Below are 13,733 nucleotides of genomic sequence, written 5' to 3'. Positions count from 1 at the left end.
TGAGAGTGTCTGTCCTCTTGTACTTGAGTCGCCATTGTGCCTTTTGTATTAAATTCGGATCCAATTTCTGTGTTTCATCGTCAATAAGAAGGTCCAAGGGATACAGTAAACCTGAAGTGAAGCATCGAAATCTTAAACTGGACTCACAGGTGGGGTTCAAATCATAGAAAGTTAGAGTGTCATTACTCTTGTAGTTAAGTCGGCATTGTGCCTTTTGTATTAAATTCGGATGCAAACTCTGTGTTTCATCGTCAATAAGAAGGTGCAAGGTATACAGTAAACCTGGAGTGAAGCATCGTAATTTAAAACCGGACTCACAGGAGCGGTTCAAATCATAGAAAGTTAGAGTGTTTGTCCTCTTTTACTTAAGTCGGTAATGTGCCTTTTGTATTAATTTCCGATTCAATTTCTATGTTTCATCGTCAATAAGAAGATGCAAGGTATACAGTAAACCTGGAGTGAAGCATCGGAATTTAAAACCGGACTCACAGGAGAGGTTCAAAACATAGAAAGAGAGAGTGTCAGTCCTCTTGTACTTAAGTCGTCATTGTGCTATTTGTATTAAATTCGGATGCAATTCCTGTGTTTCAATGTCAATAAGATGGTCCAAGGGATACCGTAAACCTGAAGTGAAACATCGGAATCTAAAACTGGACTCACAGGAGAGGTTCAAATCATAGAAAGAGAGAGCTTCAGTCCTCTTGTACTTAAGTCGCCATTGTGCCTATTGTATTAAATTCGGATGCAATTTCTGTGTTTCATCGTCATTAAGAAGGTCCAAGGGATACAGTAAACCTGAAGTGAAGCATTGGATTCTTAAACTGGACTCACAGGAGAGTTTCAAATCATAGAAAGTTAGTGTGTCAGTCCTCTTGTACTTAAGTCGCCATTGTACCTTTTGTATTAAATTCAGATGCAAACTCTGTGTTTCATCGTCAATAAGAAGGTCCAATGGATACAGTAAACCTAAAGTGCAGCATCGTAATCTAGAACTGGACTCACAGGAGAGGTTCAAATCATAGAAAGTTATCGTGTCAGTCCTCTTTTACTTAAGTCGGCATTGTGCCTTTTGTATTAAATTCGGATGCAAACTCTGTGTTTCATCGTCAATAAGAAGGTCCAAGGGATACAGTAAACCTGAAGTGAAGCATCGGAATCTAAAACTGGACTCACAGGAGAGGTTCAAATCATAGAAAGTTATAGTGTCAGTCCTGTTGTACATAAGTCGGCATTGTGATTTTTTAATTTAATTCCGATGCAATTTTTGTGTTTCATTGTCAATAAGTAGGTCTAATTGATACAGTACAAATGATGTTAAGCATCGGAATCTAAAACTGGACTCACAGGAGAGGTTCAAATCATTGAAAGTTTGAGTGTCAGTCCTCTTGTACTTAAGTCGGCATTGTGCCTTTTGAATTAATTTCCGATGCAATTTCTGTGTTTCATCGTCAATAACAAGGTGCAAGGTATACAGTAAACCTGAAGTGAAGCTTCGGACTCTGAAACTAGACTCACAGGAGAGGTTCAAATCATTGAAAGTGAGAGTGTCAGTCCTCTTGTACTTAAGTCGCCATTGTGCCTTTTGTATTAAATTCGGATCCAATTTCTGTATCTCATCGTCAATAAGAAGGTCAAAGGGATACAGTAATCCTGAAGTGAAGCATCGGAATCTAAAACTGGACTCACAGGAGGGGTTCAAATCATAGAAAGTTAGAGTGTCATTACTCTTGTACTTAAGTCGGCATTGTGCCTTTTGGATTAAATTCGGATGCAAACTCTGTGTTTCATCGTCAATAAGAACGTCCAAGGGATACAGTAAACCTGAAGTGGAGCATCGGAATCTAAAACTGGACTCACAGGAGAGGTTCAAATCATAGATAGTGAGAGCGTCAGTCCTCTTGTACTTAAGTCGGCATTGTGCCATTTGTATTAAATTCGGGTGCAATTTCTGTGTTTCATCGTCAATAAGAAGGTCCAAGGGATACAGTAAACCTGAAGTGAAGCATCGGATTCTTAAACTGGACTCACAGGAGAGGTTCAAATCATAGAAAATTAGTGTGTCAGTCCTCTTGTACTTAAGTCGGCATTGTACCTTTTGTATTAAATTCGAATGCAAACTCTGTGTTTCATCGTCAATAAGAAGGTCCCAGGGATACAGTAAACCTAAAATGAAGCATCGGATTCTTAAACTGGACTCACAGAAGAGGTTCAAATCATAGAAATTTTGTGTGTCAGTCCTCTTGTACTTAAGTCGGCATTGCACATTTTGTATTAAATTCGGATGCAAACTCTGTGTTTCATCGTCAATAAGAAGGTCCAAGGGATACAGTAAACCTAAAGTGCAGCATCGTAATCTAAAACTGAACTCACAGGAGAGGTTCAAATCATAGAAAGTTATAGTGTCAGTCCTCTTTTACTTAAGTCGGCATTGTGCCTTTTGTATTAAATTCGGATGCAAACTCTGTGTTTCATCGTCAATAAGAAGGTCCAAGGGATACAGTAAACCTGAAGTGGAGCATCGGAAGCTGAAACTGGAGTCACAGGAAAGGTTCAAATTTTTGAAAGTGAGAGTGTCTGTCCTCTTGTACTTGAGTCGCCATTGTGCCTTTTGTATTAAATTCGGATCCAATTTCTGTGTTTCATCGTCAATTAGAAGGTCCAAGGGATACAGTAAACCTGAAGTGAAGCATCGAAATCTTAAACTGGACTCACAGGTGGGGTTCAAATCATAGAAAGTTAGAGTGTCATTACTCTTGTAGTTAAGTCGGCATTGTGCCTTTTGTATTAAATTCGGATGCAAACTCTGTGTTTCATCGTCAATAAGAAGGTGCAAGGTATACAGTAAACCTGGAGTGAAGCATCGTAATTTAAAACCGGACTCACAGGAGAGGTTCAAATCATAGAAAGTTAGAGTGTTTGTCCTCTTTTACTTAAGTCGGTAATGTGCCTTTTGTATTAATTTCCGATGCAATTTCTATGTTTCATCGTCAATAAGAAGATGCAAGGTATACAGTAAACCTGGAGTGAAGCATCGGAATTTAAAACCGGACTCACAGGAGAGGTTCAAAACATAGAAAGAGGGAGTGTCAGTCCTCTTGTACTTAAGTCGTCATTGTGCTATTTGTATTAAATTCGGATGCAATTCCTGTGTTTCAATGTCAATAAGATGGTCCAAGGGATACCGTAAACCTGAAGTGAAACATCGGAATCTAAAACTGGACTCACAGGAGAGGTTCAAATCATAGAAAGAGAGAGTTTCAGTCCTCTTGTACTTAAGTCGCCATTGTACCTTTTGTATTAAATTCAGATGCAAACTCTGTGTTTCATCGTCAATAAGAAGGTCCAATGGATACAGTAAACCTAAAGTGCAGCATCGTAATCTAGAACTGGACTCACAGGAGAGGTTCAAATCATAGAAAGTTATCGTGTCAGTCCTCTTTTACTTAAGTCGGCATTGTGCCTTTTGTATTAAATTCGGATGCAAACTCTGTGTTTCATCGTCAATAAGAAGGTCCAAGGGATACAGTAAACCTGAAGTGAAGCATCGGAATCTAAAACTGGACTCACAGGAGAGGTTCAAATCATAGAAAGTTATAGTGTCAGTCCTGTTGTACATAAGTCGGCATTGTGAATTTTTAATTTAATTCCGATGCAATTTTTGTGTTTCATTGTCAATAAGTAGGTCCAATTGATACAGTACAAATGAAGTTAAGCATCGGAATCTAAAACTGGACTCACAGGAGAGGTTCAAATCATTGAAAGTTAGAGTGTCAGTCCTCTTGTACTTAAGTCGGCATTGTGCCTTTTGAATTAATTTCCGATGCAATTTCTGTGTTTCATCGTCAATAACAAGGTGCAAGGTATACAGTAAACCTGAAGTGAAGCTTCGGACTCTGAAACTAGACTCACAGGAGAGGTTCAAATCATTGAAAGTGAGAGTGTCAGTCCTCTTGTACTTAAGTCGCCATTGTGCCTTTTGTATTAAATTCGGATCCAATTTCTGTATCTCATCGTCAATAAGAAGGTCAAAGGGATACAGTAATCCTGAAGTGAAGCATCGGAATCTAAAACTGGACTCACAGGAGGGGTTCAAATCATAGAAAGTTAGAGTGTCATTACTCTTGTACTTAAGTCGGCATTGTGCCTTTTGGATTAAATTCGGATGCAAACTCTGTGTTTCATCGTCAATAAGAACGTCCAAGGGATACAGTAAACCTGAAGTGGAGCATCGGAATCTAAAACTGGACTCACAGGAGAGGTTCAAATCATAGATAGTGAGAGCGTCAGTCCTCTTGTACTTAAGTCGGCATTGTGCCATTTGTATTAAATTCGGGTGCAATTTCTGTGTTTCATCGTCAATAAGAAGGTCCAAGGGATACAGTAAACCTGAAGTGAAGCATCGGATTCTTAAACTGGACTCACAGGAGAGGTTCAAATCATAGAAAATTAGTGTGTCAGTCCTCTTGTACTTAAGTCGGCATTGTACCTTTTGTATTAAATTCGAATGCAAACTCTGTGTTTCATCGTCAATAAGAAGGTCCCAGGGATACAGTAAACCTAAAATGAAGCATCGGATTCTTAAACTGGACTCACAGAAGAGGTTCAAATCATAGAAATTTTGTGTGTCAGTCCTCTTGTACTTAAGTCGGCATTGTACATTTTGTATTAAATTCGGATGCAAACTCTGTGTTTCATCGTCAATAAGAAGGTCCAAGGGATACAGTAAACCTAAAGTGCAGCATCGTAATCTAAAACTGGACTCACAGGAGAGGTTCAAATCATAGAAAGTTATAGTGTCAGTCCTCTTTTACTTAAGTCGGCATTGTGCCTTTTGTATTAAATTCGGATGCAAACTCTGTGTTTCATCGTCAATAAGAAGGTCCAAGGGATACAGTAAACCTGAAGTGGAGCATCGGAATCTGAAACTGGAGTCACAGGAAAGGTTCAAATTTTTGAAAGTGAGAGTGTCTGTCCTCTTGTACTTGAGTCGCCATTGTGCCTTTTGTATTAAATTCGGATCCAATTTCTGTGTTTCATCGTCAATTAGAAGGTCCAAGGGATACAGTAAACCTGAAGTGAAGCATCGAAATCTTAAACTGGACTCACAGGTGGGGTTCAAATCATAGAAAGTTAGAGTGTCATTACTCTTGTAGTTAAGTCGGCATTGTGCCTTTTGTATTAAATTCGGATGCAAACTCTGTGTTTCATCGTCAATAAGAAGGTGCAAGGTATACAGTAAACCTGGAGTGAAGCATCGTAATTTAAAACCGGACTCACAGGAGAGGTTCAAATCATAGAAAGTTAGAGTGTTTGTCCTCTTTTACTTAAGTCGGTAATGTGCCTTTTGTATTAATTTCCGATGCAATTTCTATGTTTCATCGTCAATAAGAAGATGCAAGGTATACAGTAAACCTGGAGTGAAGCATCGGAATTTAAAACCGGACTCACAGGAGAGGTTCAAAACATAGAAAGAGGGAGTGTCAGTCCTCTTGTACTTAAGTCGTCATTGTGCTATTTGTATTAAATTCGGATGCAATTCCTGTGTTTCAATGTCAATAAGATGGTCCAAGGGATACCGTAAACCTGAAGTGAAACATCGGAATCTAAAACTGGACTCACAGGAGAGGTTCAAATCATAGAAAGAGAGAGTTTCAGTCCTCTTGTACTTAAGTCGCCATTGTACCTTTTGTATTAAATTCAGATGCAAACTCTGTGTTTCATCGTCAATAAGAAGGTCCAATGGATACAGTAAACCTAAAGTGCAGCATCGTAATCTAGAACTGGACTCACAGGAGAGGTTCAAATCATAGAAAGTTATCGTGTCAGTCCTCTTTTACTTAAGTCGGCATTGTGCCTTTTGTATTAAATTCGGATGCAAACTCTGTGTTTCATCGTCAATAAGAAGGTCCAAGGGATACAGTAAACCTGAAGTGAAGCATCGGAATCTAAAACTGGACTCACAGGAGAGGTTCAAATCATAGAAAGTTATAGTGTCAGTCCTGTTGTACATAAGTCGGCATTGTGAATTTTTAATTTAATTCCGATGCAATTTTTGTGTTTCATTGTCAATAAGTAGGTCCAATTGATACAGTACAAATGAAGTTAAGCATCGGAATCTAAAACTGGACTCACAGGAGAGGTTCAAATCATTGAAAGTTAGAGTGTCAGTCCTCTTGTACTTAAGTCGGCATTGTGCCTTTTGAATTAATTTCCGATGCAATTTCTGTGTTTCATCGTCAATAACAAGGTGCAAGGTATACAGTAAACCTGAAGTGAAGCTTCGGACTCTGAAACTAGACTCACAGGAGAGGTTCAAATCATTGAAAGTGAGAGTGTCAGTCCTCTTGTACTTAAGTCGCCATTGTGCCTTTTGTATTAAATTCGGATCCAATTTCTGTATCTCATCGTCAATAAGAAGGTCAAAGGGATACAGTAATCCTGAAGTGAAGCATCGGAATCTAAAACTGGACTCACAGGAGGGGTTCAAATCATAGAAAGTTAGAGTGTCATTACTCTTGTACTTAAGTCGGCATTGTGCCTTTTGGATTAAATTCGGATGCAAACTCTGTGTTTCATCGTCAATAAGAACGTCCAAGGGATACAGTAAACCTGAAGTGGAGCATCGGAATCTAAAACTGGACTCACAGGAGAGGTTCAAATCATAGATAGTGAGAGCGTCAGTCCTCTTGTACTTAAGTCGGCATAGTGCCATTTGTATTAAATTCGGGTGCAATTTCTGTGTTTCATCGTCAATAAGAAGGTCCAAGGGATACAGTAAACCTGAAGTGAAGCATCGGATTCTTAAACTGGACTCACAGGAGAGGTTCAAATCATAGAAAATTAGTGTGTCAGTCCTCTTGTACTTAAGTCGGCATTGTACCTTTTGTATTAAATTCGAATGCAAACTCTGTGTTTCATCGTCAATAAGAAGGTCCCAGGGATACAGTAAACCTAAAATGAAGCATCGGATTCTTAAACTGGACTCACAGAAGAGGTTCAAATCATAGAAATTTTGTGTGTCAGTCCTCTTGTACTTAAGTCGGCATTGTACATTTTGTATTAAATTCGGATGCAAACTCTGTGTTTCATCGTCAATAAGAAGGTCCAAGGGATACAGTAAACCTAAAGTGCAGCATCGTAATCTAAAACTGGACTCACAGGAGAGGTTCAAATCATAGAAAGTTATAGTGTCAGTCCTCTTTTACTTAAGTCGGCATTGTGCCTTTTGTATTAAATTCGGATGCAAACTCTGTGTTTCATCGTCAATAAGAAGGTCCAAGGGATACAGTAAACCTGAAGTGGAGCATCGGAATCTGAAACTGGAGTCACAGGAAAGGTTCAAATTTTTGAAAGTGAGAGTGTCTGTCCTCTTGTACTTGAGTCGCCATTGTGCCTTTTGTATTAAATTCGGATCCAATTTCTGTGTTTCATCGTCAATAAGAAGGTCCAAGGGATACAGTAAACCTGAAGTGAAGCATCGAAATCTTAAACTGGACTCACAGGTGGGGTTCAAATCACAGAAAGTTAGAGTGTCATTACTCTTGTAGTTAAGTCGGCATTGTGCCTTTTGTATTAAATTCGGATGCAAACTCTGTGTTTCATCGTCAATAAGAAGGTGCAAGGTATACAGTAAACCTGGAGTGAAGCATCGTAATTTAAAACCGGACTCACAGGAGAGGTTCAAATCATAGAAAGTTAGAATGTTTGTCCTCTTTTACTTAAGTCGGTAATGTGCCTTTTGTATTAATTTCCGATGCAATTTCTATGTTTCATCGTCAATAAGAAGATGCAAGGTATACAGTAAACCTGGAGTGAAGCATCGGAATTTAAAACCGGACTCACAGGAGAGGTTCAAAACATAGAAAGAGAGAGTGTCAGTCCTCTTGTACTTAAGTCGTCATTGTGCTATTTGTATTAAATTCGGATGCAATTCCTGTGTTTCAATGTCAATAAGATGGTCCAAGGGATACCGTAAACCTGAAGTGAAACATCGGAATCTAAAACTGGACTCACAGGAGAGGTTCAAATCATAGAAAGAGAGAGTTTCAGTCCTCTTGTACTTAAGTCGCCAATGTGCCTATTGTATTAAATTCGGATGCAATTTCTGTGTTTCATCGTCATTAAGAAGGTCCAAGGGATACAGTAAACCTGAAGTGAAGCATTGGATTCTTAAACTGGACTCACAGGAGAGTTTCAAATCATAGAAAGTTAGTGTGTCAGTCCTCTTGTACTTAAGTCGCCATTGTACCTTTTGTATTAAATTCAGATGCAAACTCTGTGTTTCATCGTCAATAAGAAGGTCCAATGGATACAGTAAACCTAAAGTGCAGCATCGTAATCTAGAACTGGACTCACAGGAGAGGTTCAAATCATAGAAAGTTATCGTGTCAGTCCTCTTTTACTTAAGTCGGCATTGTGCCTTTTGTATTAAATTCGGATGCAAACTCTGTGTTTCATCGTCAATAAGAAGGTCCAAGGGATACAGTAAACCTGAAGTGAAGCATCGGAATCTAAAACTGGACTCACAGGAGAGGTTCAAATCATAGAAAGTTATAGTGTCAGTCCTGTTGTACATAAGTCGGCATTGTGATTTTTTAATTTAATTCCGATGCAATTTTTGTGTTTCATTGTCAATAAGTAGGTCTAATTGATACAGTACAAATGAAGTTAAGCATCGGAATCTAAAACTGGACTCACAGGAGAGGTTCAAATCATTGAAAGTTAGAGTGTCAGTCCTCTTGTACTTAAGTCGGCATTGTGCCTTTTGAATTAATTTCCGATGCAATTTCTGTGTTTCATCGTCAATAACAAGGTGCAAGGTATACAGTAAACCTGAAGTGAAGCTTCGGACTCTGAAACTAGACTCACAGGAGAGGTTCAAATCATTGAAAGTGAGAGTGTCAGTCCTCTTGTACTTAAGTCGCCATTGTGCCTTTTGTATTAAATTCGGATATAATTTCTGTATCTCATCGTCAATAAGAAGGTCAAAGGGATACAGTAATCCTGAAGTGAAGCATCGGAATCTAAAACTGGACTCACAGGAGGGGTTCAAATCATAGAAAGTTAGAGTGTCATTACTCTTGTACTTAAGTCGGCATTGTGCCTTTTGGATTAAATTCGGATGCAAACTCTGTGTTTCATCGTCAATAAGAACGTCCAAGGGATACAGTAAACCTGAAGTGGAGCATCGGAATCTAAAACTGGACTCACAGGAGAGGTTCAAATCATAGATAGTGAGAGCGTCAGTCCTCTTGTACTTAAGTCGGCATTGTGCCATTTGTATTAAATTCGGGTGCAATTTCTGTGTTTCATCGTCAATAAGAAGGTCCAAGAGATACAGTAAACCTGAAGTGAAGCATCGGATTCTTAAACTGGACTCACAGGAGAGGTTCAAATGATAGAAAATTAGTGTGTCAGTCCTCTTGTACTTAAGTCGGCATTGTACCTTTTGTATTAAATTCGAATGCAAACTCTGTGTTTCATCGTCAATAAGAAATTCCCAGGGATACAGTAAACCTAAAATGAAGCATCGGATTCTTAAACTGGACTCACAGGAGAGGTTCAAATCATAGAAATTTTGTGTGTCAGTCCTCTTGTACTTAAGTCGGCATTGTACATTTTGTATTAAATTCGGATGCAAACTCTGTGTTTCATCGTCAATAAGAAGGTCCAAGGGATACAGTAAACCTGAAGTGAAGCATCGAAATCTTAAACTGGACTCACAGGTGGGGTTCAAATCATAGAAAGTTAGAGTGTCATTACTCTTGTACTTAAGTCGGCATTGTGCCTTTTGTATTAAATTCGGATGCAAACTCTGTGTTTCATCGTCAATAAGAAGGTGCAAGGTATACAGTAAACCTGGAGTGAAGCATCGTAATTTAAAACCGGACTCACAGGAGAGGTTCAAATCATAGAAAGTTAGAGTGTTTGTCCTCTTTTACTTAAGTCGGTAATGTGCCTTTTGTATTAATTTCCGATGCAATTTCTATGTTTCATCGTCAATAAGAAGATGCAAGGTATACAGTAAACCTGGAGTGAAGCATCGGAATTTAAAACCGGACTCACAGGAGAGGTTCAAAACATAGAAAGAGAGAGTGTCAGTCCTCTTGTACTTAAGTCGTCATTGTGCTATTTGTATTAAATTCGGATGCAATTCCTGTGTTTCAATGTCAATAAGAAGGTCCAAGGGATACAGTAAACCTGAAGTGAAACATCGGAATCTAAAACTGGACTCACAGGAGAGGTTCCAATCATAGAAAGAGAGAGTTTCAGTCCTATTGTACTTAAGTCGCCATTGTGCCTATTGTATTAAATTCGGATGCAATTTCTGTGTTTCATCGTCATTAAGAAGGTCCAAGGGATACAGTAAACCTGAAGTGAAGCATTGGATTCTTAAACTGGACTCACAGGAGAGTTTCAAATCATAGAAAGTTAGTGTGTCAGTCCTCTTGTACTTAAGTCGCCATTGTACCTTTTGTATTAAATTCAGATGCAAACTCTGTGTTTCATCGTCAATAAGAAGGTCCAATGGATACAGTAAACCTAAAGTGCAGCATCGTAATCTAGAACTGGACTCACAGGAGAGGTTCAAATCATAGAAAGTTATCGTGTCAGTCCTCTTTTACTTAAGTCGGCATTGTGCCTTTTGTATTAAATTCGGATGCAAACTCTGTGTTTCATCGTCAATAAGAAGGTCCAAGGGATACAGTAAACCTGAAGTGAAGCATCGGAATCTAAAACTGGACTCACAGGAGAGGTTCAAATCATAGAAAGTTATAGTGTCAGTCCTCTTGTACTTAAGTCGGCATTGTGATTTTTGAATTTAATTCCGATGCAATTTCCGTGTTTCATTGTCAATAAGTAGGTCTAATTGATACAGTACAAATGAAGTTAAGCATCGGAATCTAAAACTGGACTCACAGGAGAGGTTCAAATCATTGAAAGTTAGAGTGTCAGTCCTCTTGTACTTAAGTCGGCATTGTGCCTTTTGAATTAATTTCCGATGCAATTTCTGTGTTTCATCGTCAATAACAAAGTGCAAAGTATACAGTAAACCTGAAGTGAAGCATCGGAATCTAAAACTGGACTCACAGGAGAGGTTCAAATCATAGAAAGTTATAGTGTCAGTCCTCTTGTACTTAAGTCGGCATTGTGATTTTTGAATTTAATTCCGATGCAATTTCTGTGTTTCATTGTCAATAAGTAGGTCTAATTGATACAGTACAAATGAAGTTAAGCATCGGAATCTAAAACTGGACTCACAGGAGAGGTTCAAATCATTGAAAGTTAGAGTGTCAGTCCTCTTGTACTTAAGTCGGCATTGTGCCTTTTGAATTAATTTCCGATGCAATTTCTGTGTTTCATCGTCAATAACAAAGTGCAAAGTATACAGTAAACCTGAAGTGAAGCTTCGGACTCTGAAACTAGACTCACAGGAGAGGTTCAAATCATAGATAGTGAGAGCGTCAGTCCTCTTGTACTTAAGTCGGCATTGTGCCATTTGTATTAAATTCGGGTGCAATTTCTGTGTTTCATCGTCAATAAGAAGGTCCAAGGGATACAGTAAACCTGAAGTGAAGCATCGGATTCTTAAACTGGACTCACAGGAGAGGTTCAAATCATAGAAAATTAGTGTGTCAGTCCTCTTGTACTTAAGTCGGCATTGTACCTTTTGTATTAAATTCGAATGCAAACTCTGTGTTTCATCGTCAATAAGAAGGTCCCAGGGATACAGTAAACCTAAAATGAAGCATCGGATTCTTAAACTGGACTCACAGGAGAGGTTCAAATCATAGAAATTTAGTGTGTCAGTCCTCTTGTACTTAAGTCGGCATTGTACATTTTGTATTAAATTCGGATGCAAACTCTGTGTTTCATCGTCAATAAGAAGGTCCAAGGGATACAGTAAACCTAAAGTGCAGCATCGTAATCTAAAACTGGACTCACAGGAGAGGTTCAAATCATAGGAAGTTATAGTGTCAGTCCTCTTTTACTTAAGTCGGCATTGTGCCTTTTGTATTAAATTCGGATGCAAACTCTGTGTTTCATCGTCAATAAGAAGGTCCAAGGGATACAGTAAACCTGAAGTGAAGCATCGGAATCTAAAACTGGACTCACAGGAGAGGTTCAAATAATAGAAAGTTATAGTGTCAGTCCTCTTGTACTTAAGTCGGCATTGTGATTTTTGAATTTAATTCCGATGCAATTTCTGTGTTTCATTGTCAATAAGTAGGTCTAATTGATACAGTACACCTGAAGTTAAGCATCGGAATCTAAAACTGGACTCACAGGAGAGGTTCAAATCATAGAAAGTGTGAGTGTCAGTCCTCTTGTACTTAAGTCGGCATTGTGCCATTTGTATTAAATTTGGATACAATTTCTGTGTTTCATCGTCAATAAGAAGATCCAAGGTATACAGTAAACCTAAAGTGGAGCATCGGAATCTAAAACTGGACTCACAGGAGAGGTTCAAATCATGGAAAGTGAGAGTGTCAGTCCTCTTGTACTTAAGTCGGAATTGTGGCATTTGTATTAAATTCGGATGCAATTTCTGTGTTTCATCGTCAATAAGAAGGTCCAAGGGATACAGTAAACCTGAAGTGATGCATCGGAATCTAACACTGGACTCACAGAAGAGTTTCAAATCATAGAAAGTGAGAGTGTCAGTCCTCTTGTACTTAAGTCGCCATTGTGTTTTTTGTATTAAATTCGGATGCAATTTCTGTGTTACATCGTCAATAAGAAGGTCCTAGGGATACAGTAAACGTGTAGTGAAGCATCGGAATCTAAAACTGGACTCACAGGAGAGGTTCAAATCAGAGAAAGTTAGAGTGTCAGTCCTCTTGTACTTAAGTCGGCATTGTGCCTTTTGAATTAATTTCCGATGCAATTTCTGTGTTTCATCGTCAATAACAAAGTGCAAAGTATACAGTAAACCTGAAGTGAAGCTTCGGACTCTGAAACTAGACTCACAGGAGAGGTTCAAATCATTGAAAGTGAGAGTGTCAGTCCTCTTGTACTTAAGTCGCCATTGTGCCTTTTGTATTAAATTCGGATCCAATTTCTGTATCTCATCGTCAATAAGAAGGTCCAAGGGATACAGTAATCCTGAAGTGAAGCATCGGAATCTAAAACTGGACTCACAGGAGGGGTTCAAATCATAGAAAGTTAGAGTGTCATTACTCTTGTACTTAAGTCGGCATTGTGCCTTTTGGATTAAATTCGGATGCAAACTCTGTGTTTCATCGTCAATAAGAACGTCCAAGGGATACAGTAAACCTGAAGTGGAGCATCGGAATCTAAAACTGGACTCACAGGAGAGGTTCAAATCATAGATAGTGAGAGCGTCAGTCCTCTTGTACTTAAGTCGGCATTGTGCCATTTGTATTAAATTCGGGTGCAATTTCTGTGTTTCATCGTCAATAAGAAGGTCCAAGGGATACAGTAAACCTGAAGTGAAGCATCGGATTCTTAAACTGGACTCACAGGAGAGGTTCAAATCATAGAAAATTAGTGTGTCAGTCCTCTTGTACTTAAGTCGGCATTGTACCTTTTGTATTAAATTCGAGTGCAAACTCTGTGTTTCATCGTCAATAAGAAGGTCCCAGGGATACAGTAAACCTAAAATGAAGCATCGGATTCTTAAACTGGACTCACAGGAGAGGTTCAAATCATAGAAATTTAGTGTGTCAGTCCTCTTGTACTTAAGTCGGCATTGTACATTTTGTATTAAA

The sequence above is a fragment of the Schistocerca americana genome, chromosome 11, assembly GCF_021461395.2.
Source record: "Schistocerca americana isolate TAMUIC-IGC-003095 chromosome 11, iqSchAmer2.1, whole genome shotgun sequence".
Lineage (NCBI taxonomy): Eukaryota > Metazoa > Arthropoda > Insecta > Orthoptera > Acrididae > Schistocerca > Schistocerca americana.
This window is presented reverse-complemented; position numbering follows the sequence as displayed.